Source organism: Falco rusticolus, chromosome 7, assembly GCF_015220075.1.
Source record: "Falco rusticolus isolate bFalRus1 chromosome 7, bFalRus1.pri, whole genome shotgun sequence".
In the NCBI taxonomy this organism is placed as follows: Eukaryota; Metazoa; Chordata; class Aves; order Falconiformes; family Falconidae; genus Falco; species Falco rusticolus.
This window is the reverse complement of record NC_051193.1, coordinates 70894761-70920028: the sequence shown is the minus strand read 5'-3', so window position 1 is coordinate 70920028 and position 25268 is coordinate 70894761. Positions and strand designations below refer to the sequence as shown.

Here is a 25268-nt window from a genome sequence, read left to right as displayed (position 1 = left end):
GTTATTTAGCTGCACGTATTAGAGAAGACAGTGACACCTAAAGTTACATTTATTTAATGTAAAAAAAGAACTGCTCAAAATCTTAGTGGGATTTCTCCTTTTGGAATTTTAAGTATCGGTGTTATTTAATAGGCACAGCGTCAAAAAAGGCCACAGAGGAGTAGAGCTGCCCAACAGCGTGACCTCACTGTCCTCACAGAAACCCACCCACCAAAATTCAGCCTATTCACAAACTGTGGCAAGACCTCATTAAGCTGCATTCATGTGAGATGCGTTAGCATTCAGATTCCAAGGTTCCTGACTCCTTCAGACACGCACCGCTCCTGACCAGGGACGAAAAAGGACTGCAGGCTGAAGCCTCAGGGCTGACTTCAGGGCAACGGGGATGCCATTTCGTACCAGGCATCGAAACTGAGTGGAGAGATGGCGAGTTTGAGTGCAAAGTGGGGAATGGGAAGGGCATGGATGTGTGTGCTCATTCCATTCAGTTATTATTGTCACCTGAAAGAAAACTAGACAGGGCTGCCTACATGGGAAGGGAACGGCACAGATTTATTTCTCCCAGCTTAAAGGCTTCCTATTGCATTATCGCTTCCACGAAAGTCTAATTATTTAAGAAGGAAATTTCTTCTGGTAGCCATTGTGGATATTCAGACGGTAACGCAACAGATTTAAGAGCAGACCAGGCGACCTGCGGGATAAGATGCCATGTCTCCACACGGGTGATAAGGGCTCACAATTTATGTTCACATTATACTTCGATGTGGACAGGGGTGAAAACACCACGAGACTTTTTTTGCCTTTTGTGGGCATGATAGAAAACAGACATTTTTTCCTACACTCGAGCCACCCCCAAATTAGGAGAGATTAAAAAGATTTAGATAGATACTTAAGTGCCCTTGATCAAGAGCCTATGCGTACTCCGGAACAGTTGTGCAACAAGGTTGGCTTCAGAAGAGGACAATGAAGTCACCAGATGTGGTAGGGGCTCAACTGAGAAAGCTCTAGTGAGGAAACCTCTGCCAGAGGCAGGTGCTGACAGCAGGCTATCCCGAGCAGGTCCACTTACACAGAAAGGAAAAGAAAAAAACTTTCTGACAATATCAAATGTTTCAGTTTTTGTTTTGAAGCACTAGTATTAAGACACAGCACAAAACAGAGAGAGGGAGCTAAAAAAAAAAACAACCAAAACCAATCCAGTTATTTATAACCAACTGAAACAATTTTTTCCCTCAAATTTCTTTCATGCAGGGTTATGAAATTCTGAGCTGATATGATACCTGTTCTCTGCATAGTTCTTGTGGGCATACTGTAGACTTTTGATTCCAAGTATCTTGCTTATGATGAGTTAAAACTGCGTGGTGCCTCACATGCTGAACATGTACCTCTAGCCCAGAAGAAGATAACAAAAGGTGCAGAGTCCCAAACGGGCAGATTTGAGAACTGGAACTTTAAAAAACCAAATAAAACACACAAGCAACAACCCGCCCCCCCCCCACCCCTGCTTCATAAGGCTGAAATGTGTGAGCTCATGACTGACCTTTTTAGAAAAGACTGAATTCAGTGACTCAGAGGTGTACAGAAGGAGGACTGCCCGGCTTCTGCAAAACCTACAGCCCTGGCTGGGGATGCACGCTCAGCTCTGATGACAAGAGAAACAAAGACCCAGCCTCACCAAAAATTCAGGGAGCTGGTAACGGACAGCAGCGTGAAGGAGCCACGTTATGCTGCACCCAGAAAAGTGCTAAAAGCTGTGAAAGCCTAAAAGCTGTAAATTGTCTGTTCCCTTCTACAACAAGGAGAAAACAATAGGAGCGTAGAAGGCATTTTTCTAATTCAGATATTTTACAGAGTTTTAAATGGCCTGTGTCTATCAGCTCATTCATATATGTAATAACTGAACAATCATTTAAAATTGCTTTCTGAAAAGATCAACCACGTTAACATGCAAACCAAAGTGCCATGTCAGCAAGCAGATACACGAGCTGAAAAAACATTTCCAGAGAGTAACCCGAGGGGGAGGTGAGGAGAACAGAGCAAAGCAGGAGAGGAAATAATGCAACATGCCTATGGAATACCTGCCAAAAAATGGACTGCACAGACACTGCACAGGAGGCTAAAGGATTACTGTACCCGCCGTGAACAGGAAGGGAGGTTTTGTCTTCCACAGCTGCCTGTATGGAATTCAGTGATAATCGTGCTCTTCTACTGATTCCCTAACGGGAGGAAATCAGCAGCAACGGGCCAAGAATTCGTTTCCATCTTGTTCTTTACAATGGGAGGAACATTAGCGAAAGGATTTAAAAAAAAAAAAAAGAGAGAGAGAGAGAGTGTGCAAGAGGAGAGGGAGAGGCAGGCTGGAGGACTCCTTGGCCATACTGCTCCGGCAGGGCGAGAGCCAGCGAGGACGGGAGCAGGGAGCAGGAGCGAGGTGAGTCACGGTGCTTCACACACTGCCTGTCCCACCCCCGGGCCCAAACATGGGGTGCGGAGCCGCTGAAAAGCAGGGCTGAAGCACAACTTTTATTAGTGCCTTGTGCAAAAACCGAAGCTCAGCACATTTGGCACAAGATGGATAACGTGAGTGGAAAAACGCCGTTGCTCTGGAAGTCTACGCTAGCCTGTTAGAGGCTGCTGAGAGCTGCCTGGCAGCAGCATATCCTGCCATCCATATCCATTATGCAGATATTAAATTGGAACAAACATCTAATGCTTTTAAGATTCAGAGAGTAAAACTGAAGTTTGCAGCGCATGCCAATTGCTTACGCAGTTTATTAATCTGCTTCTACCAACTGTCAGTAAAAATACCACACTGAAACTACAGAAATCATTCCACTCTCTGCAAGACTGCTGGGATCGTCTGTTTGTTGGTAGTTACCAAGTGGGAGACTCCGAACAACGTATTTCTAAGTTGCTTTGCTTAATTAGCACCAGCAGAGGAGACTGTGGGGGCTGCAGGGCCGGAGGCAGGCAGTGCAGCCCTGCACCCCATTCCAGTGCTGCCCGGGGCCGTGCCCCCCTGCCCGGCTCAGCCCCCACTGCGGCGAGGCCGTGCGGCTCAGCCGGCTGGGACCGATGCTCTGTGGCCGCCCCGGCACGTGCCTGCCCGCTGCGATGCCAGCACAGCCTCGTGTCGCAGGGGGTTGAAGGGGAGGGCAGCGTGAGAGAAACTCTTGCCTACCGTCAGACTCGATACTTCATTACAAGTGTATCTGACATTTGTTTCTCATATTTGACTGTTCATAATGCATTTTGAAGGCAGCTTGTGCTGCAGGAAGTACGACGTGCATGACTGGAACATGCCACAGCTGGTATGAAGCCCCAGCTGTGTGCCTCAGAGGCCGAGTGCCAGGGAGACGGAGGTTATCGGAAAGTATCACAGAAGTGTTCAGAAATATTCCTAATTCTTTAAATGTAATCATTGCCATTTTTCCTTCCCACTCTTATTTAAGACGACGTAATTTAATTTTCACTGACAACTTAAAAAATTTAAATTGGGATTGACTCAATCATAAACACATCATCACAAACAGAACAGAATAGTTTTCTGCATGTCAAAGCTCTAACTCGCCCCATATTGCCAAAATAGCTTCTTCTCCAGCAGCACTACAAACGGATGAAAAGCATTTGTCTTTCAAGTTTACTGAATTTTCCTCAAAGCCGAATGCCGATCCTCTCTTTACGTACAGAAGGTGGAAGAAACGAATGATCACATCCTTTCTTCCAAACTGCATTCTCCCCCAAAAGTACCTGCTAGCTCTCGGCAACAGCTACTGTCAGGCTACTTCAAAATCCATTTGCCGAACAGTGCCCCGTAAGCGTAGTACACGACCGCAGAGCTCCTGCTGCCTTGACATCTTTATCACCAGTCTCATCAAGAACCGTTCACACCACCGAGTTCACACAGCCCTAGACATCTCATATGACCCTTTCTTAAAGGTAATAATTGTAATCAATATCGTGACATTTAGTGATACCACCTTCTCATTCATGCCACAGGCCAGATCCTAACACGGCGTTAGAAGATTATTTTGGTTTGATTAAGCAGAAGATCTGCCTCTACATCCTATTGGCCATATGTCCATGTCAAAAGGTGTCTTCTCTGTGCTTATATAAAAAACTATCATGAATATGTTGCTATAAGATAAGGAAGGTCCTTGGAGCAAACTGCAGGCTTAGTAAGGTTTAAGTATAACATTATTAGCTAACTGTGATTTTAATTTTAAGCAATCAAGCAATCAAAGTAGTTCTCAGAGTACAGTGATTTTTAAAATACTAGATCCCTTTTTATGTTTGGTGACACATTTTCTTCATCTGGGGAACACATGCAGAAAAGCACACATACCTCAAGGACGGTCTGCTTTTAAACTTCAAAAATCTATAAAAATTAAAATTTAAAAATAGTCTAAAAATGAGACAGAAGTAAAGTACTAACCAGCCTCGCAATGCACAGTGTTTATATCACAAAACCAAAGCTGATGTGGTTTGAATTGCTTACCCGCTTACTAGTGACCCGCTTTCCTGCTCCACCGATTCTGGGAAGTCAGCTATATTATGGATGCCCTGCTACCTGTTCCCTCCTACAACCAAGAAATTTTCTCTAGGATATGAAAGTTGCCAACTGCTGTGAAGGAAATGGTAAGAGAAAATACGGATTTCAAATAAGCTCCAACTAGGGAGCAGGGAGGATGGAGGGAATTTCACTGCTCTGCAGTCTCCCGTTCCAGCCTCCTTCCCCTCTCCTTCCCAGCCCCAGCCCCTGTTGCTACCCAAAGACAAGTGAAATACCCCTGCTTTTCAACAGAACACAAAGACAGCAAAACTTCTGTGGCAGAAAGAAGCTAAAAGATTGTGGATCCCTGGCACAGTTAGTCTTGGACCTGCGAAGAGGGTGAATTTGGGGAGCGGAATTTAGGAGTGGAAAGAGTACCAGTGAGGAGAGTAAGTGTACGCTCATCTAGTGCTTTAACACAGTATCTCAAATTTAAAAAAGTGAAATCTTATTATAGAAATTGATGACGCAGAATCTACACCAGTGAGGAAAAAAAACCTGTTCTACAAAACAACTTGAATTCCATTGAAAGAACGATCAAAGGACTATAGAAACGTGTTCAGCTATTTCTGTCGTCATCCTAGATTTTTATGAAATTTTGCACTTCTGCCTGTGCCTCATTCATACCCAGATCTTTCCACCAATGAAAAAAATCTAAACAAACTAAATTAGAATTTTATTCCAAGGAAGAAGCATGGTACATTTTTCTACTTCTTAAATGTCATCAAAGCAGCATTAGAATCTTTCAGTCAGCAAAGCCTCTGGGGCAGGGTGCCTGTGTGCGGAATGGGAACACAGCAGTGGGACAGGGAACCACCTCCGCCTCTCACTTAATGCCTGACTGGGCATCATTAACGAAATGTGCACCATTTCCTTTTACAGTTCAAAAACTTTTTTTTTTTTTTTAAGCATTTGTTAAATACACAGGTATCTAAGCACACCAGCATACCCAGTCAACAGCTGCACTGCCAACACCTGGAGTGTAAAACAATTTAAAAAAAATCTTCATTCCATAAAAATTACTTTGACATTTTGTCAGATAAATACCGTTATGTACCATTGGCATGATGTGAGAAGTACTTTTGCCATTAAAAATGCTGGTAAACTTACTACACTTCATTATATTTTAGACTATTTACAATAATTACTATAGGTGTGATTCTGAAACAAATACACACAGTTCACACATGAACAAGTACTTCAGAAAAGAATGTGGGATTTTTCCTTTATGAGAAACACCGCTTGAAGTTGCTGGAAATCATTCAGAAGTGAATTATGTAAGTTCTGAAAATAATATTCATTCCTTCATTCTTAACGGGGGAGAATGCCTTTTTTTTTTTCCTTAAATATAGCTAGAATTATAAATGAAAATGACCAAAAATAGCTGCTGTGCCATTCTGTTTTATGTGACTTCTTGATTGCTTTATTTTCAGTACCGTGTCTTTTACTGTTTGCAGCACCATCAGACCAATTAATTTTTGGAAGGGAATGTTGTACCGTGAAATGCCTTATGCATCACTGTCTTCTCGTAGAATTTTTAGTCTTGCACAATGTAGGGAACAGAGACTGAACTAGTAGGAGCCACACACATACGTTTTCCTGCAGCTTATGTATTAAAGAAATGTAGTATCTACCTTCTTAGCCCAGTACTTATGTTAATGGAAAGAAACTTGTAAGAACAGCTACAATAATTAAACAATGAAGCAATTAATGAATTGAGAATTAAGTGTGTGACAACAGAACGGGGAAAAACAGTTAAGTGCAGTACTTTGAATGTAATTAAGAAGGAATGGAATGAAAGGAATGAAATTATATTTTTTTAAATTTGACAAGATTTGGAAAGATTTGATTTGGTTTATGTTTTTCTGCTTCCCAGAAACACTTCAGAGTGCAAATACAAACTGGTCAAAGGAGGTGGGGATCACCTCAACATGAAAAGGCTGAAGAAATGAAAAAATTAAACTGCTGACTACCACGGAAAAAGTGCTCTTTTTAATTTTATCTTGCCCATCTCCGTATTGTTTCACCTCCATTTGTCTATTTCGGGGGTTATCTCTTGGGGGGGGGGGGGGGGGCGGGGGAAGCCACCTAGATTGTGCAGAATGAAACAAGGGTTCTTTTGCACTTCAACATAAAGTATGTTTCTATGATCTCTGACTGAACCTAGTTTTCCAGAAGTGTATAAGGTGGTCTTGTAAAATCTGTCATGGACCGAAGCTTAGGATACAAAATCTTAGCACAGAAAATACTGTGGATTATTATTCCTGTGCAGGAGAATACACAGGGACAACCAGCCCCATGAGAAAGCCATTCACATCTATACGTGGTAGCCAGTTCCCTCTGCCAGGGCAATCCTGCTGCTTCTCTTCCTCTACCTCTGATTTACCTCCTAATGTGGCATCCTTTAAACTGAATTTGTCTGAATTAAGCAAGCGCAGTAGAGCAATTCGAATCAGTACACTTATTTCACATTTTAGAAACAATCAGCCTAAATAGAAGTCTATTTTCTAATCTGGTAACACTTCATCTTTTTGAATAGCCCAAGTGGAAAGGATAGTCATCAAGTAATTTCACAGCGTACTACTGCACAGTAGCACAGTCCCTTGGCTAAAAATGAATCAGCTTCAGCAGAATTCTTGTGCATCCTACAGCTATTCTCACGACTGAATCACACCTCCTCTCCTCCTCATGAAAGGAGACACACACAGTTCACGCTCATGCACTTCACACATGATCAGAAGTATCAAGCAAGATGACTGGTTTTATTTCACCCAGAATGCAAACTTGTTCTTTTGTGAACAGAAAGTTCTGGAAGCTCTAACTGCATCGTACAACCACCTGTTGATTGCCCTGATGCTGTTAACAGCAGCTATCATTTCATTTCCACACTCGCATTACCAACACCACAAACTAACAGTGGCAGGAAGGCTTTTTCCCTATGTTGTCAACCAAACACTGTTTAGCACCAATTCAATTAAAAGCCATCACTAACAACATCACATCGCAATTCACTGTTGGCCTCCACTTCACAGGCAGAATGAGTTCTCGGAGCAAAACGTCATGGTTTCACCTCACTCAAACGAGAGATTTTCTCTCCTTCCTAGTCCCTCAAACAGTGTATCAAATACAGATGTTCTGTCCAGCTAAATATACCTGCTGTACTATTCTCTTTAGTTAACCGAGCGTGATCAAAACAACAAGAAATGCCTGCTTCACAGAGTAGACATCAAATTAAATCACTGCAGAAGACCCACATTGCTGGTCTTCAGTTGTATCAAGGTCTGTGCATCAAAAAACCCAAACCAACAGTTCCTCCGTGGCCTCCTGATTTAAATGGCACGGGGAGGGGATCTTTGCCCCTCTGCTTATTCATCCCAGCACTAAAAAGCGCCTCATAACTGAGGCCAAAACTACTCAACAACTGAAGATTCGGTGAACCTCCACCTCTCTTAAAAACGCCCAGGGTCAGGCACTTTGCCAAAAGAACGGAAAACTACCTTTTTTTCACAAGGGATGCAGACCTACCGGCGACAGTTCAAAGGAAACCCACAAACACAGTCAAGGACCCAACACACAGCGCCGTGTGATACGAGGCCCACTGAGCCTCAGCTCGTCCCCCTTGCTGGGAGGGAACTTCTCACTGAGAACAGAGTTTTATACACAGGAAAGAAATCTGATGACGAGAGGGGGTTTAGTTTCTCTGAGAAATATAAAACGATGATTCTGTAGCTGCAAGTTGAAGGCAGACAAATTCAGCCTTGAAATAAGACGCAGGGATGGTTAAATGCTGAACAGCCTAACACGAGATGTAACGGCCTGACGCGGCTTGAACTCGCCAGGACGAGGTGATACAGCTCTCCAAAGGAAACACTTACCCCAAGTTTTGGAGGAGATTGTATCATACACGTGAGGGGGAGAGGGCTCTGGGAAGCCTCTGCTCATTCTCACCCCTCACCAGGGACAGTGCCCGCGCCAGTGCTGGTCCCAGCACACTTCTCCAGCACCGAAACTCTGCACAAAGACAGACTTTACTCTTCAGAATTTTAATATGTCCAGAGGCACAAATAACCAGATATACTCAAGGCTGTTTTTTCACCTTCCTCTGAAAGACAAAGTATTTGCCACAGCTAGAGAAAAGCAGCTAAACAAAGCAAATTTATCTTCTTCTTTTGATACCTTTTATTGTATGTCTTCTTTGCGTACTTAGATTCTTACTGATTTTAGACTTGGAATGGATAAAAAATATGTCCCCAGGTCAGACTTGCTGGGCTGTTGTTTTTTCCCTTCCACTGCAATGCAGGATGTGGACTGCCTGCTAGGATTAGCTGGGCAAATTTCCCCTAATCAACCTGCTGACATTGCAAGGGCCTTCAGAATCGCTGGCAGCCCAACCCACCACCTGTTTTCTGGAACAGAAAGATGTGGAAGACAAAAACTTAGTACACCGATAACCAAACCGTCCTAGTCTCCCTGAAGTCAGAAGACGTCACACTAGGGTACCAAGGTAGAATATAACAGTCTCCAACATGCAGGAAATTGAACCGTTTAATCTCTTTGTCCTTTTTGGATTTGACATGCGGTGTCTTCCTTCTACTTCCTACATGCAGTTTCACGACTACAGTTTATCAGTATTCTTGTGAAAGAAAAAAACCCCACCTGTGTGCTAGATGAAAGACAAAAAAACATTTTATGAACATGTTTAGACTTCAACAGATGTACATAGTACCTAAGTTAATTAACAGGATCAGACACTAGTATCTAATCTCAAACTATGTACGTAATTTCAAATTTTGGTTAGTTCCTGGAATGTGAACCCAGTAGCTGTCACTGCTCCCACCACAACTCTTCTTTATGAAAGCTTAATTCCTTGGTATCAAAATGCCTTCGGATGGTGCCATCACTTCATCCTGCAAGCTAACAGTTGCACGAGGCACAGACATGAAGAAGCCACGCAAGAAACACGGAGATCTTTCTGGCATTGATGGACACCTCACAGGAAAATGCATGTGAGACCTGTTATATCAATATGGACAATATCCGGCATGAAAAAAAAAAACAAAACTAAAAAAGACCACATAAGGGAATGTAAACATTCCTATCCGTAAGTTCGTACTACTTTTTCACAGTGTGCTTGCTTGTTTGACAGTTATACTGTCATAATTTTAGACTGTTAAACCTCTGCTCTAGGGTTTATAAAAGATCAGAGCACTTGTCACTCTCAGTGCAGGTAGAGGGAGATAGAGTGGTTGAGCAGTTCATTCTTCTTTCTAATTACACTCCATTAACCTTCCACATGAGAGCTCCCCTGTGCTTTCATACCAGCAGCACCAACTGGCTGTGTTTGATAAGGCTCAGCAGAGTCTGCAAGACCAGCACGTGTAACTAACGGAACACTTCAGCACTGCAGACGTAGCAGAAGCTGGGCTGAAGCTCTGTTACGGAGCCACAGCCGTATTCAGCTAAATTACACAGCGCCGGACACCAGCCTCACCCTACCCACTCCCCTCACAACTCCGCTCCTTGAACTTCATAGATACATCATCTAGCATTTGAAAGCCAAATGCAGAACTAGGGCATTATTCACTGCAGGGAATGGAACAGTTACCATGCTTTCACCTCACTGCAGAGACCTGCCAAGAGAAATGCACTTAGAGCATTAAAGCGTGCAGGGCAATAGAAAAGAAGTTGCCGTTACATTATAATTAGATCACGTTAACATATGCGACCGGAGTACAGAGAAGGAAAATTACTTTCAAAATTCAAATCTTTTTTTAAATGCACTTTCAGTATCTGGGGTTGTTTGTTGTATGTTCCGAAGACCACACTGTTAACAAACAGCATTGTATTTATCTATAACCTTCTCAACAGTGACCACATAAATGATAGGCTTTTCTAAAAAGAGAGACTTCTTCGATTAATAATGTATTCTATGGGAGTTTTAAACTCAGTGCCAGGAAAGCTATTTTCCATGTGCACGAAGGTAGATTAGCATTTGTGTATACTGAGTAACAGTGTCGGCACATGCTTACACAGATAAAAGGGAAACAAATTTGGAAGGCGGGATTGTAAACAATCTGGAACAGAATCCAAATTATTTAAAAAATAAATGAAACACTACAAAATCTGCACTTTCAAATGATGTTTTATACTATGTGTTGGCATTTTTAACTGTTTCAAATGACTTCACAACATAAAGTTGTATACGGAACTGGCCTGTGTTAAAATGAGTGATGGTGATACCCTTTTTGCTATTACCTCCCTCATCCTTTCCCATCCCTCTCCTGTTTAACGTACTGTGATACTCGCATCTGCACGTGTCTCCATAAACAAACAAACTCACTTTTCTTCTCCAGAAAGTTTCCCAGGCTTCAGCTCATATTTTAAAATTATCTGATGTTTTCTAGGTCTTAGTAACTTTTTGAAGGGTCTGAAACAGGATGCTTGTGCTACAAGCCATGCTATGAATCCAGCACCGTCCTTGTCCAGAATGGTATGGGAATTTCACATGCGAATTCTGGTGGATGTTGTCCAAGATCCCCTCCAGTACAAAGGAAGCCGAGGTGGCCTTCTCTTAACACAGAAAGGTAAGCACTGCTACGGAACGCGCCTGTAGTACCCTGAGGAGACTTGGTTTTCAGAGTGATCATTAAAGACCTTTAACATACGACCCACCTACTACATCTAAGTAATTTTCTAATAGATTCTAATAGATTTTGGACCTCCCTTCCCAAATTTCCTTATATTTAATCTAAAGATGCCAATTCAGCCTTTAATGCCATTTAACTTGTGCCATCTAAGCCTATAATAGATGACATAAATTCAGAATTTGTGGATGTGACTGAACACAGCGATTCCAAAACAGTCAAGCTGAGGTTGCCTCAGGAAAGCTGAGCAGCCAGAGGACAGTCAGTTCCTCCCTCTAAGACAGGCAAACAAGTGCAAACACAAGCCCCTTTGTAATGGGAATTACTGGGATGAACGTTGTCGCTGGGATGCATATGGTATCAACAAAGACACAAGTTTTGTCAGATACAATTTCTCTACTAAAGATGACGTTCACTCTCAAACATAATAAATCTGAAACAAACGTGATTAGGACATAGAATAAAATTATCTAAAGCGTCCATATCTCTTGTTCTGTAAAAGTGTATCTATAGTGTTTCAGTGCTGTGAGGCATTGAGCTGGCGTTAAAATCTGTCAGGACAGTCAGGACAGCAGTGTTACGGGTGGCAGAACCACATTTTGGTGCCACGCTTAGCTCTTAATTCTGTAAAAAAGAATTCTCAATTTATGTACACATGAACTGTATTTAATGACACTATAATTTGCTCCCTCACCTTTTCTGGAGTGCATACTAGAATGATGACTGAAAGCTCCAAAATTCCTGGCTGTAAGTACTGAGAACTGGAACTGCTTTCAGAACACAGCACTGCAGAGGTGCTACCGCTTCCCCCAGCAGCCCCGGCCCTCGCGGCTAACGCCATGCGGAACACTGCCTTCTGACATGCGGGCCACGCTCGCCTCTAAAGGATGCAACACTGCAGCTGATGGCACCTTTTTTAACTAATCACGTGAGAAATGTGCCTCTTCCCAACTTTTGGGTAATGTTTGTTCTTTTCCCAACACCTCTTAGAAAGTATTTCAGAAGGAAATATTTTGCTCTGGCTCATCACTCTCTTTTTACAGAAGACGAGCAGAAATGATGCAAGCACCTTCCTTTTTCATTCTGTCAGCAAAGAAGATCTCTTGAGGGTTTTGGTGGGCCATGAGGTGGGTGAACAAATCTTTTAACCTAGCCCATACAGATACAGGCAGTCTGGTGAAGGACACCTGGAACAGAATTGCTGAGGTTCTTTAACCTGTCATCGTAATAACCCTTGAGGACTGAGGGACTCACAAATACAAATATGAAAACCTCATTTTAAACGGTGGGAAAAGGGTCCCAGTGCAACTGGCTAGAACTCTCTATATTTTGTTTTTTCAGGGGGGGATTATTTTTGTTAGTAGTATTTTGTTAAAACTTTTAAAGACAGACTGTAAATGCTATAGAAGTAAAATGAACTCTGAAGAGCCTTTTATGAATTTCTATAATTCTCCAAGGAGTTCTCCGTCAAAGAGAGGTAAGAAATAGAAAATGAGCTCTCTTGTAATTCCTCTTTATGCAATACTGAACATATATAATAAGCGTGTTTTTAGAGGAGACCAAGATTTCTTCTTTGCTTCTGCAGGCCTGCACAAGATTTAAAAGGCAAATTGACCTTTTTTTTTTAAAAAAAAGGATTAAACAAAAACTACTGTATATTTCCATCACATAATGAAGTGCAAGTTCTTTTTCCACACCATATGCTTGACTTGCTTCCTCTTGCAGAGAACATACAATGTACTGCTAGATGAACACATTTCATGCTACAAACTGGTCTGACCAGCTAAACCTGCACTCAGAGGTATCAGTCTTAGTGAAACTCAAAGTATTATTTCATTGGCCCTCACTCAGCATTTCTTGCGTGACAATTCAGCTGTGAATATGTTTGGAAGCATTAGCTCAGAATGCACAGACTTCTAAAAACAGCACTGGCATGTGTCTCTTGAGTATCTCTAAAAACACCTATCACACCTGCCTCTAAGAGCTGTAAATCACAAAGCGGTAGTTTTCCTCCCCATGGTTTCGCACTGATGGATTTTTTTTATTATTATTATTATTTTTAAAGGAAACACATGTTGTGCTGTTGAGAAAGGCTGAAAGATTATAGAAACCTAGCAACTGAAACACGGCCCTTAGAGCAAGCCATCTTGCTTTGTGTCCTCAGGTCTGGTAACTTTGCTCCTACTGGGATCTCAAGCTCCGTTATTAACCGAGAGAACTACCTTAAAGCTGCACCGTCTTTGCAACTAGAAGCTAATTAAAGTTTCATACACATAACACATACCCTTGTAAATTCCAGTCCATAAAAATAAGCTGTTGCATAACCCTCCTTCTTGGATAACCTCCACAAAATGAGAAGCAGAAGGGGGGCTTCAACGTTAAGGAGCAGGTTCTGTGGGCTCTGAGGTGTGTGTGGGGGGGGGGGGGGGGGGGCATTAGAGGAAAATATGCAGCTGAGAGAACATTTCCCCTCATATTACCTCCAAATAAACCAAACTGATGCTGAAATGCGGGGGTGCTTCAGGGAAAAAGGCTTCAGGGAAAAAAGCTTCAGGGTTTCTCGCTGTTTTCTAACAAATACGATGGGGCACATATTTAAGAAAATATGGCACATTTATTTGTTCGTTTTGATAAAACCATCCTCTATTGTATTTCATCTGGAGTTAGGGCTGGATATAAGCACCGGAAAAAGGCTTTGAAAAGATCTATACTACACACGCACACACTTAGATCAGTAAATACATGCAAGGGCATGTAAGTAACTAGTGATCTAACGTTACTCTAAAAAAAGAAAGGCCATGACCAAAGGCTGAGAAAATATTAATGAATTTATATGAATTAATGAAAATGATAAAAACATCAATGTGTGCTAGGTGTTGCAGCAGTAAAATAAAATAGCGTGCAAACAGAAATACTCAGCTCTGCGCTGTATGGGCAGTACTCATTACGAGCAGAGTAGGATTTTCATCGTAATTGCTTGGAGGATTATATAAATATGTTTGTATCAAAAACACACTTAATCCAAAACATGTTTGTCAGTTTGCACAGGAAGACAGTCAAGCTGTCATTGACTGCAAGGAAGCTCAGAAGAAAACAAAAAAGCTCTGAAAAAAATAATTATCAGGAAAACATAGGAGTAAGACAAAACAGGTTGGCACAAGCAAAGGGCACTCACAGACAATGCAAAGCTGAACTGAAAAGTAGTGAAGTCTGACAAGCAAAAATTAGTCCTTTCTCACTGGCAGGCAAGGCTCGCAGGAGAAAGTGTTGTATTTTATCAGATTGACTTGGAAAAAAGGGCATGCTTCTGGTCAAGCCTCTCTGGAAGTCCCGTCTCCCTGCCACATCGCGCCCAGAGGGATGTCTAAGGTGACACAAGTAGCGCAGGGCGTACTCTGAGATTTTTTTCAGGGTATTAGAAATAACTATCTCATTGCAGAAAGTCAGTCCACACTTCATATACACATATGCAAAGACTGACTGTGCTCGCTGTAACCCCACAGATCCACATTCTTAACTGTTTTCCTCTTTTGTTTCCCCAACTGGCAGGTTGCACAATTAGCTTGTACGCTCTGCAGGCCAAAAACCTAGCCTCCAAAAATCTTTTTAAATATTTCATGTGTACTAGTACTATGTAAATAGTAATAATAATTCAGTGGCCTTTTCCTGCTCTGTATTTCGGATGTATTTATTACGAGCTAGACAAATAATGCAGGATTGTAGCATTCTGCCTCCACATTCCTCATCTTCCTCTTCCAGTTTACCAGAGCAATGACGAAAGAGGAGTTTTTGCTCCAAGCCTTTAACACTTTCAGCACGGATTCTCACACTGCGTAGCTCTCCAAACTGGAGGATCCAGGGGTAGAAACCGATTTCCTCAATCAATTTAAAGACGACCAGAAGCCTGGCCAGTGACCCACGTTGCTGGAGGAGCTGCACCAGCAGCGGAGGCTATACAAGCTGCTTTTAGGCCAGCAACAGCCTGCTCAGCATGAACAGACTGTACTAAGATTTTTCTCCCACACACAAAACCAAACTGTTCCTGTGCCCCCTTTGTGCTGACGGAGCCTGTCTCTCGGCTGATGAGCAAGTTGCTATTTAGAAAATAATTTCTCAACCTATTTTGGATATCCACAATCATGTACAATTGGCTGCCCTGGTTAGTATTCAGCGGTGATTTCAAAGGTTCTTTGTCCTGGGAAGGAGATACGACCGTTCGCCAGCATGCCAGCAGAACTGCTGAGTACACAGCTGGAGCCTACGTGGGGGAAGGGAAACGGGGTCTGATTTTGCAATTCTATCTGTTAAATCCGTACAGCTTTGAAGAATGATCATTTGGCATTTCTACTATTTTGCGACTGCAAACTTCTAACACGTTTGCCAGAATTATTTGGCTTTTTTTTCTTGCAAGAGGATAGAGGATCAGTGCAGAGAAATGTTAAGCCACATGTACGTGCTACATAATTGGTTCTTTCAGCCCCTTGCCGAGCAAATGATTTGCAGTAACATGCTCTGCACCTCCTCACTAGTTAGAAGCTCAATCCAAGACAAATATATCAAGAAAAGATAGAGAGGAAAAAGCTGTGGACAAGAATAACCGCACAAGCTTGGCTTTGTCATGACGCTCACATTTTTCCTATTACCCAGCTGCTAGATATTCAAGAGAAAACAGAGTGTACTACAACAACTGTTACAACAGGCCACAAGAGCATAAAAGCAGTAAGAAACCTTTCTGTTTGGCTCTTCACAGGGCTCTCACTTGTACTAGGAAAACGTCACTTTGATGCCCTGTTTGCATTCCATTTCCAACAACAAGGAGGAGGATGGAGGTCTCCAGTTTCTATGACAACCCAGATGGGCCACAATACAAGATACTTACAAATGTTCGACTGCGGGGATGCCAGATCAAATTAAGCTAGAGTTTACACTACTTCAGAGAAACTAAAATGAAAGAAAAAACCCAAACAAAACATGAACGTCAAAGAAAGGATGACATTTCCTCAGCACATTCCAAAAGATTTCTGAAAGTAGATGATAAAGAAAGGAAGGATTTTTCTCTACAAAAATAAATAATAATAATGTCAACACAAACAAACTGAAACCCTCATTTACATGAGTAAATGTTTTCATTAAAACTAGACTACTGGAAAATTACCATCAGACATTAAAAGCAAAAAACAGGTCCCAAACCCAACACGATTTTATTAATTTATTTAACTCATGAACTGGCTAATTTGTTGTCCCACTGTTTTGTATGGCTTGTTTAACGCCATGAATTATATTTTGTGATAGTTCTTTTGCTGCTCTTTACCCCTGATCTGGTCTTCTATGACATTTTGCAAAAGACTCTCAGATGTAGAAAACACTCCATAATTCTGCCTGAAGAAGGGAAATTAGTGACAGCAAGATATTTTAGTATCTCTGCGAACTGTGAACACATTTCAGGTGTGTTCTTAGTAACTCAACTGGTCAGTTGTTGAAAAGCTGAGGTGAGCTTTCTTCTCCATGGATTGACTCCGTGTTGGGAAGGCAGGTAACACAAGTAAAACACCTCCTGAAGGAACACCTGTGAAAGCTTTCTGTAAGCTTTTCAGATGTGACATACACAGATGTGGTTCCCAAAACAAACCTAGCTAAAGAATTTCTTAATAAATGTGCATTTTAAGGCACATTATTTTGAAAACGTGTGTTTTTTAAAACTTCTGATGCTGGCTAGGTATTGCCTTTCTTTTTAGCCACTGTCCTATTTCAAGTTACTCTCTTTTCTTTCTTACAACTTAATCACCAAGTAGTTAATAGCCTTCATTAAATATGCGATAGCCAGCAGGGCTCACAGTAAGACAGATAACCGTGGACTTTTAGAGGCTTATGTTCTTTGGGGAGAGGAGAGGCAGAAGAGGAGAGAAAGGCTTAACAGCTGTGCCTAGTCAAAATAATCCAAAATTAGAGGGACTGTAACATTTAAAATTGGAACAGAGAGCCTTAAAATCTGGGTCTGTGCAGATATCTTTGAACACTTTATTACAAGCTGCAGACACTCACTTTTCAGAAATGGTTCCCCTTTGCGGCACCACTAACCAGTGCTATTGACACAAGGGCTTGCCGGCCTGGCTTGGAAGTGCCACCCCATCACCCGGGCGCTGCCGGTGCTGCCAGCTGAGATCCCCCGTCCCCGGCACCCTCGGCTGTGCCTCATGCTGGTGCCTGAGCCTCCCCCCAGGTTTAACATACCAGTGAGGACCAAGGGACCCTGCAATTAGCAAGCGAGACTGGGGCTGGGGGACAGTGGCACTGAGACACCCCAGTGAGCGCCTGCCCGTCACCCACTTCTTAGCACTCCCCGTCCTTCCTCCTTCACCCCAAGCCTCCTGGTCAAAGCCATCTCCCCTGTGAACATCAGAGCCTGATGCTGCGAGGGCTCTCGCTGCCGCTGACAGGAGCACCGCTGGCATGTGGCAGGGCATGCCGAGGCCGAACAAAAGCCACCTGCTCTGCTGCACTCCCTTGCCCTGTGACACGGTGAGGGGAAACACGCTGCGAGGATGGTATCAGCATCTCAGGCAGGAGTGCTTCAGCGATTTGCAAGGAGCTCCTGTAGAATGACCACAGTGCCTCAGTACTGAGGGGTGTGAAGAGCTGAGGGCTGAAATTACACATCTGTAATAAAAATCAAAATACATGACCAGCCTGCTCAGCTAGCGGAAATTAACTGGAAGTGATGAATTAGGATGGAGAAGTGTGACTAAGGACACAGTTGGGCATCATTAGCTTTAAAACTGGCCTACGCTGCTTAAACTTCAGCTATACAGCTGGGCCTGTGCAGTTGCATCCTATAACTGCTACCTGTGTTTCGCATATAAAGCAGAAGACAAGGAACAGCGTAATGAAAAAGAGAATTTGCAAAGTGCTAATGTTTACTAGAATTCTAACAGTCTGATGGGAAGAACAGAATGAACTGGAAATAACAGGACGAAGAAGCTGTAAGTTGCAAGGGATGGTGGAGCGGCAACAAAGAAGCTGCTTGATGTCACACGGTCAAAGTTCCTCTAATAATTCTGTGTAAGAATCAAGAGACGGGGACAAATGACCAGGCCACTGGATTCCTCTCGCAGACCCTATCACCAGTCAGATACCCTAGACATTTCAAAGCATGAACTTCCACTCTGCAGAGATACAGCATGGAAGAAAGTTCTACTTGCAAACTGCACAGTTCCACTGGGTTATTCAACTATCGATTTCATGTAACCACAACAGCATAACTGATTATTGACCCTTTAAGGAATTCTTTCTTTACAAAAAAACAACAATGACAGGAAAAAAAAGAACATGGACAAACATCAATTTTTTAGGGAAATTAAGCAACAAAAATCTTTATTAACAAGGAATTATAGCTGTCTGGTGCTCCTGCTGATGATCAAACTCAGTGAAACCCAAGTATCTGAAACTAAGAAAGTGTTCAGGGTACGTAACCAAGCATACTTCTTTTGTCCTCTTGGTATCCTCATGCTCTGGGTACCTGGGTATCATCAATGCTAAATGCACAAAATATTGTTTTTTTAAAGTAGCAGGGAATGTATTTGTAGTCTTCCAGTACCTTAGCTGACCACAGCACAGATATTTTCAGAAAAGCCATCTACACTGCGTACCTAGGATGGTATTCAACTCTTATAATACTGTAATTAAAAAATAAATCATCCTTTGCCTCCATATATAGACAACAGAAGCAGAGATGGACAGTTGAACAAGTAATGCTTGGCATGTGCCCTCTCTTCACAAATTCCCAACAGTTTAGACTACTTTTTACACAGCTGAAATTAGAAACCCTGAGCTGACTGCCTAGACAGAACATCTCTTCCTCGGCTTCACAGACCCCTCTTTTACAGCCCCATTACTTGTATGCATATACTGCTGTTTGATATTATAACTTAATCTGTCCATCATTAAAAGCAGCAACCGCACTCATCCTCTGCTTTGTTGTTGACAGCAGCAATCACTGACAGATGTGTATCCTGATGCTAACAGAGGCAACACAATGCAGCACCTCTGCCCCTGCTGACACTCACTCTGTTTCACAAATACCACCCACGTCTTCCTCCCCGACTGAGTTTTCAATTAAAACCCCAAGTAACTGTTCTCAGCGTGTTCCTTGCTTGAAATACGGGTTTTTTCCATTTTGCAACTACAAAAGGCTTGCGTTCCTGATTGGGCGTAATTTCTTTGAATCAAAGATATTACCACTTCCTACAAACTTTGCCACAGTGAAATGATTCACAGCCGATCTCCCTGGGTATACATGCATCTTGCTTGCTTGGTTAATGAACACACTGGAGAAACAAAGGGGTGATCTCATAAAGCACCCAGGAAATCCCCTTAAAACAGTTCTGCTGTATGATCCAGCTGAATATACTTAATTTTGAACCCTCTTTTATCTGACTTCAGGGTTTATACTAAAGTATTTGCAAATACACCTACGGACTAGCTCCAGCACCAACGGAGACCCTAACAACAGAGTTTTGCTGAACTTAACTTTCTGCCAGGGCCCAAGACCCTATTGGGAAACCTGTACTAAAACTTCTAACACTGTTCGTATTTTTGATATATGTATCGCAACATACTGAGAGTTTCAGCCAGAATTGACACACTTGCCAGGGAAATAAAAAACCTGGATAAACTCTCCTGAATTGTTAAAGTACAAGAGACTAGAGAACTACCAAGGATCACTAGACTTCAAGCTTTTCCATCATCTTCACTTTATGACTATACTGAAATACAGAAAATCACCTGCACAAGAAACTGAAGAGGCCTGTTTTTAGCAGCTGGGAAATGATAATTTTAGAACTGAACCAGTATTATCAGTCTTGAAGATGCACAAACAATGAAGTAAACAAGACAACCTCTGTTAAATACACATCCAATAAAAACACACAACATACATCAAAGTTTGCTGAACAGAATAGGATGAAGCAGATGAAAAGCAGGTAACTTACCTACTTCTAACAGCCTTTTCACAAACAGATTAAAACCAAAAGATAGTTAAAAGTAAGCTTTTACATGCCAAAACATTTTAAGTAAAATGTATCCTTCTTTTGGACTCGACATTTTTCAGAGGTAGAAAATCACTGTTCATGTTCTGGGTTCTGTTAAGTCTTAACACCACTGATAGCAAATTGATGTTCCTCTTTTCAGTTACGCAAAGTCTTAACACCATTGAGCAAGTAAGTATTGTTGTAACAGCTAAATACTTTTACTGTTGTATTTTGTTCAAAACCCAACTACAGCACCAAACACTTCTATTGTTTTCTGCTTTTGTACATTTTTTCCCAAATCTACTCAATTATACTATGTATGTGCACATGGGAAAAACATATGTTCTCAAAAACTTTCCTCCACAAGTGTTTCTGTATTAATTTTCAATTAACTAGGGTCGGAATGGTCTTTAAAAGTAAGAAAGCTGAACACTAACAATCTGTCAGTGCCAAACAAGCACTAAAGATAAGCTCATGCTGTTCAAAGTACTGGCTGTTCCGTGCATCTGGAAGAATTTGCACTCCTCGAGTGTGTTTGCATGATCCGACCAAAAATTACTTTAACAGAACACAGAAGTTAGTGTAGCAGGAACCCTGACATCCTCAAGAACTAGTCTTCCAAGGAAGGGCCTACTTAGTGCACATAAAATGGTATTTCACATTAGACACCTCCCCCCCAAAAAAACAACCCAACAAAACCCAAAACAAACCAAACCTAAACAAAACAAATATGAAAACAAAAACCAAAATGAAAACCCCCAAAACAAACACCAAAAGAAAACCCAAAACAAACAAAACCCACAACAAAGCGCAAAATAAACCAGAAAGAAACACAAAAAACTTGCACAAAGTTTTGCATTCTTTAAAATGAGCTGAAAACACTACAAAACAAAACAGCCCCAAACAAAACCTCACCAATTTATCTGTTTTATACAGAATTGAAAGTAATGGCCAATGCAACACTCCACAGGTAAATGAGCAGCATTTCTTCCACTCTTCTAGCGGACAAACCACCGATAAGGCTAACAAATCATTTAGTTGTTAATGCAGCTACTATAAAACTTTCTTTTTCTCAGAAGACACTGAGAAGATCCCTCTTTCAACAGAGCAAGGCTACATTCCACCTGTCCTCTCCAAAACCACAACGCATCCAAGGGGTCAGCAGCCGGGCCATGGCTCGCCCCATCCAGAAGCACTGCTGGGAGCGTTCACACGCAGCGGGGTGCGCCCGGTGCGGATCGCTGCGCTCCTCGCCCGGCCCCGCGCTGCTACGTGCGGAGGGTGCAAAAGGCCCTCCGGTTCTCGGCTAAGCCGGGCGCGGTGCCCGTCCGGCCCGCGCTGCCCCCTGCCAGCCCTGCCCGCGCTGCTGGAAGGGACGGGCGCCACCTAGCGGGGCAGGCGGGCCGGCCTGCGCGGCGGCTGCGGCTCGGGCAGCGCTCCTCTGCCGGCTCCCGCTCGGCGCCAGCAGAGATGGAAACCCGCGGCAATGTATATGTGTGTGTCTATGTGTGTCCGTATGTGTGTCCGTATGTGTGTATGAAACCAAACCAAACCCACCGCTGTTACACTTCAGTTCCCAAGAGTTTTTTTCAGGTCTTGGGAAACATCTACACGTGGTTGCGGTGCCGCTGGGAAGCTCTGAGGGAACCCCCGAGCGACCGGCGCCGGCGGGCAGTGCCCCCCGAGCCCCCAGCCCCATCCCCCCCCGCAGGCTCTCCCCGCAGGCTGCACCATGGCCCCGCAGAAGGAGCCTCCCCAGCCGCTCTGGGCAGCCCGGCCCAGCGCCCTGCCACCCGCCAGGGACACACGTTCTCCCTCCTGTTCTCCTGGCACTCCCTGTGTTCGCTCCCATCGATCTCCCCACTAAGTCGCTCCCAGAATTAACTCCACCGTTAGCACTGAACCCCTCTTGCGTGATATTATTTACTCCTAACATGGAGTGCGCTGTTTGCCAAGGCTCGAGCTGAAGACGGAACAAGACTTTAGAGACTCCCATCACCAATCCCACCCCAGCTGCTGTGTGCTGCTCCAGTGGCTCCAGGCAGCTGGAAAGCCAGCAAGAACAGCAGCCCAGGCACTCCAGCAAGGTGGGGGGCCCCACCCCAGATGTGGCACAGCTGGGACACAAGCTCAGGCGCCCAGGCACAACCAGAGCAGAACTTCACAGCCACTCTCAGACTGAGCTGCCCCCGTGGCCCATGGCACTGGGGCCAACCAAGCAGATGTCTGGCAAAGGGCTTCCAGGCCCCTCTAACTTACAGCGAAGACCAGTCTGGTTTCATCTGTCCTTACATGAGAACATAACCAATACACGCACACACATACATATAAAAATATAAGGCATGTGAGTAAGCTAATACAAATATGGTTCTGCATTTCTGTGAGTTACGGCAGAGTACGATTTAAATGTACCCCACATTACATACCAAGTCCCCGATGCCTGAAAACACACGCTGATCTCCACACGCCCAGACCAGCAATCTCTCTAGCCTTGCCAGTGTACACAAAAAGGCTTTCACGTTCAAGACCTCTACTGACAGCCAGGCCTCTAACAAGCACTGTTCAGAGATGTGAACCAGAATCAGTTGTCCGACAGGTACTTCAGACCTCTCAAGCATTGCAGATTTCAATGTTTCAGAGCCTGAGTCAATCCATCTCCTCGACATGCATCTCTGCTAGCAGAAGTTGAGAAAAAGGGTGTTTGACAAAATACATGGCCTTAAGGAAGGTGCAGTGAACTATAAGGCAAGGACCACGCACTGCTATTCATGTTTTTGCTCCATTCTAACATTTTCTTATTGAGCCCTGACACAAACCAATCAACCTGCAAGGGTGACAAATTATTTCTTTTGCCTTATAAATGAATTAACATAGATTGCACAAGGGTATTTCTGTGGTATCAGTCATGAAACACAGTCCTAATACAAAAGACGTAAGACTCACCGAGTCCAGCCTTCAAGACGATGCGTCAAATCCATATATTTGACTATCCTGCATAAAACCACAGCTCTAATCAGGTGCCTCTCCTCAAAACAGAATATTCTAGGAAATCCACTGCACATTGAAGCGCTACTTTAAAAATAGCTGCGTTTTTGGCAAAAGCACCAACAAATTGCTTTTGTTACTTCTCCCACTATCCCGTTAACTCAGTCGAGACAGAGCTGTGCTGAGCGCTAACAAAAGGTCTCTGTTTCAAACCTTCCTGCAACCCACTTGCACGAGGACAGAAAGTAGCGTATTTATTATGGTAAGCCAATAGCAAAATATGGTGGGGTTTTCTTTTTTTTCCCCTAGTCTTCTTTCATAAATAACTGTCTGATTTAATCCACATGAATATTTGCTTCAAAAAAATCATTGACAAAAATACCATAACTGAAATTACAAGGACATACAACAGAAGACAGGTGTTGGAAATTTCAGTCACTTCTCATGTATTTTGATTATGTCCCACACACCGTATGTCACCCTGTGTGGAGGCTGAGACACGCCGCCCTCCACTGTCCCAGCAGCCCTCTGGGAGCAGGAGCCCACGGGGCTTGTGGGTCAGCAGGAGCTCTGGTGTTGGAGAGAATGAGATTTCATTTGTCTTAACTTCATAGTTCTGGGATTAATCTGCTGCTCCCAAACTTTATAAAAAAACACCAAAACCAACCACAGTTAAATGTACCCACACACTTTGAAAAAACTCCTCCTTTCCTCTCTCCTAACATTTTCTCACTGTTTTCGGGAAAAAAAACCAAACAACCGTCAGTGCAATTGTTTAATATACTAAGGCTTTAATCTTAACCAGGTCTTCTGGCTGTTTACATTAATAAGCAAAAAATAAAAGCCCTTAACAGTTGGAAGAGCTGAGCTAAACTGATACTGGTGAATGCAAAAAGACTGAAAACATTAAACTTTCTTCATTTCAATTTGAGCCTGAACACTTAAGAAGAAATATGCTACCAAAAAATCTGGATAAAATTAGAATCACGTGAAAAGGAAGTTCAAATAAGGAAAGTGCAAGGATGAACTTAGCTAAAAATAACAAAATAGTAATTAAAAAAAGGTATCAGAACAGGTGGAATCAAACAGAAATGTAACAATTTCTCTGTCTCCTCTCCAGTGAAGAACACCTCTCTGCTTAAAACAGAAGTATTTTTTGAAGAAAGCATGGAAACAGAAAGAACGGAGGTTTTTAAAATGAGAATGCCAGATGTTGAATGTAACACACTCTGCTAAATTGTCTTCCTGGATACTGCTGGAAATCAGTGATTAGAGAGCCTTACTCCAACAATCTTGTTTCAGGAAGCTACCGTTTTTGTTCCAGTGCATTACTGACTTTCTGAAGTGTTATTAATAATTAAACTTTTCTTTTAAAATTATTCATTAATATTAACTTTGTCTGAAATCTTCCTGGAAGCTAATACTTTTAAAGGAAATAAAACAGTAAAAATACACTAACCACAACAGTTAAATAAAAGAAAGCATTCAATTTGAGAAAGAAGTTACTTCTTGTAAATTCAATTTCCACAATTCATACCTGGTAATACAGTAATAATGCTGTACAAAAGACATTTTCAGCCTTCACTTTTTACACCTATGAGCAACTGAAAAGCAAGGGCAATTTACCAACCCAATCTCCTTTGCTTTTGATTCCTCTAAACTAATAGAAGGTAAAGTAAGGTAAGAAAGTGAAATAACGCAGGTAAAACCATCATACACAAGCCTCAGATACCTAATAGGCTAGCAAAGTCTGCCTGACACTACCTGCATGTGAAATGTGAGGAATAACCAGCAGTACTGAATTGGATCCAGATGAGTTGTCTCACAAGAAAAGTTGCTTCTCTAGCTCCCGGAGCTAACGAGTTCCAAGTTATTTCATTCTTACTTTTTTATCCTTTTTTCCTACTGGCTAGTGCAGCTCAGCTCCACACTGTGGAACCAAATGCATCATCCCGACTACGGCACACACAGACTCAGACGACCATGCTGGGGCACCTCCATACCTTACGCAGCGCTTCAGGAGAGTTAACACAAAGAAAGATTTACAACACCTAGAGTCCC

The 25268-nt window shown here is 42.7% G+C and overlaps 1 protein-coding gene across 4 annotated transcripts in view; it reads right to left on the bottom strand.

Moving 5' to 3' along the window:
• The window catches only part of PHF21A (PHD finger protein 21A), a 132387-nt gene that overhangs the window by 27849 nt on the left and 79270 nt on the right, over nucleotides 1-25268 (bottom strand). The window lies entirely within an intron of this gene.